This window comes from Ixodes scapularis, unplaced genomic scaffold (assembly GCF_016920785.2).
Source record: "Ixodes scapularis isolate PalLabHiFi unplaced genomic scaffold, ASM1692078v2 PGA_scaffold42__2_contigs__length_573088, whole genome shotgun sequence".
NCBI classification, from domain to species: Eukaryota; Metazoa; Arthropoda; class Arachnida; order Ixodida; family Ixodidae; genus Ixodes; species Ixodes scapularis.
In genome coordinates, this window is record NW_024609871.1 from 557,975 (window position 1) to 560,481 (window position 2,507).

The window sequence follows — 2,507 nt, forward strand, 5'->3', positions numbered from 1 at the left end:
GACGACCGCGCGGAGCGAACATCCTCCGCCATAGAGAAATCCCGGGCACACTCACGATGTCGTTCCTGATGCCGTCGCCGCGGGTGCACCAGGCGTCAGTAGCACGCTTAGCGAAAACGACGACCGCGCGGAGCGAACATCCTCCGCCATAGAGAAATCCCGGGCACACTCACGAGGTCGTTCCTGATGCCGTCGCCGCGGGTGCACCAGGCGTCAGTAGCACGCTTAGCGAAAACGACGACCGCGCGGAGCGAACATCCTCCGCCGTAGAGAAATCCCGGCCACACTCACGATGTCGTTCCTGATGCCGTCGCCGCGGGTGCACCAGGCGTCAGAAGCACGCTTAGCGAAAACGACGACCGCGCGGAGCGAACATCCTCCGCCATAGAGAAATCCCGGGCACACTCACGATGTCGTCCCTGATGCCGTCGCCGCGGGTGCACCAGGCGTCAGTAGCACGCTTAGCGAAAACGACGACCGCGCGGAGCGAACATCCTCCGCCGTAGAGAAATCCCGGGGACACTCACGATGTCGTTCCTGATGCCGTCGCCGCGGGTGCACCAGGCGTCAGTAGCACGCTTAGCGAAAACGACGACCGCGCGGAGCGAACATCCTCCGCCATAGAGAAATCCCGGGCACACTCACGATGTCGTCCCTGATGCCGTCGCCGCGGGTGCACCAGGCGTCAGTAGCACGCTTAGCGAAAACCACGACCGCGCGGAGCGAACATCCTCCGCCGTAGAGAAATCCCGGGCACACTCACGATGTCGACCCTGATGCCGTCGCCGCGGGTGCACCAGGCGTCAGTAGCACGCTTAGCGAAAACGACGACCGCGCGGAGCGAACATCCTCCGCCATAGAGAAATCCCGGGCACACTCACGATGTCGTTCCTGATGCCGTCGCCGCGGGTGCACCAGGCGTCAGTAGCACGCTTAGCGAAAACGACGACCGCGCGGAGCGAACATCTTCCGCCGTAGAGAAATCCCGGGCACACTCACGATGTCGTCCCTGATGCCGTCGCCGCGGGTGCACCAGGCGTCAGTAGCACGCTTAGCGAAAACCACAACCGCGCGGAGCGAACATCCTCCGCCGTAGAGAAATCCCGGGCACACTCACGATGTCGTCCCTGATGCCGTCGCCGCGGGTGCACCAGGCGTCAGTAGCACGCTTAGCGAAAACGACGACCGCGCGGAGCGAACATCCTCCGCCGTAGAGAAATCCCGGGCACACTCACGATGTCGTCCCTGATGCCGTCGCCGCGGGTGCACCAGGCGTCAGTAGCACACTTAGCGAAAACCACGACCGCGCGGAGCGAACATCCTCCGCCGTAGAGAAATCCCGGGCACACTCACGATGTCGTCCCTGATGCCGTCGCCGCGGGTGCACCAGGCGTCAGTAGCACGCTTAGCGAAAACGACGACCGCGCGGAGCGAACATCCTCCGCCGTAGAGAAATCCCGGGCACACTCACGATGTCGTCCCTGATGCCGTCGCCGCGGGTGCACCAGGTGTCAGTAGCACGCTTAGCGAAAACGACGACCGCGCGGAGCGAACATCCTCCGCCGTAGAGAAATCCCGGGCACACTCACGATGTCGTCCCTGATGCCGTCGCCGCGGGTGCACCAGGCGTCAGTAGCACGCTTAGCGAAAACGACGACCGCGCGGAGCGAACATCCTCCGCCATAGAGAAATCCCGGGCACACTCACGATGTCGTTCCTGATGCCGTCGCCACGGGTGCACCAGGCGTCAGTAGCACGCTTAGCGAAAACGACGACCGCGCGGAGCGAACATCCTCCGCCGTAGAAAAATCCCGGGCACACTCACGATGTCGTCCCTGATGCCGTCGCCGCGGGTGCACCAGGCGTCAGTAGCACGCTTAGCGAAAACGACGACCGCGCGGAGCGAACATCCTCCGCCATAGAGAAATCCCGGGCACACTCACGATGTCGTTCCTGATGCCGTCGCCGCGGGTGCACCAGGCGTCAGTAGCACGCTTAGCGAAAACGACGACCGCGCGGAGCGAACATCCTCCGCCGTAGAGAAATCCCGGGCACACTCACGATGTCGTCCCTGATGCCGTCGCCGCGGGTGCACCAGGCGTCAGTAGCACGCTTAGCGAAAACGACGACCGCGCGGAGCGAACATCCTCCGCCATAGAGAAATCCCGGGCACACTCACGATGTCGTCCCTGATGCCGTCGCCGCGGGTGCACCAGGCGTCAGTAGCACGCTTAGCGAAAACGACGACCGCGCGGAGCGAACATCCTCCGCCGTAGAGAAATCCCGGGCACACTCACGATGTCGTTCCTGATGCCGTCGCCGCGGGTGCACCAGGCGTCAGTAGCACGCTTAGCGAAAACGACGACCGCGCGGAGCGAACATCCTCCGCCGTAGAGAAATCCCGGGCACACTCACGATGTCGTCCCTGATGCCGTCGCCGCGGGTGCACCAGGCCTCAGTAGCACGCTTAGCGAAAACGACGACCGCGCGGAGCGAACATCCTCCGC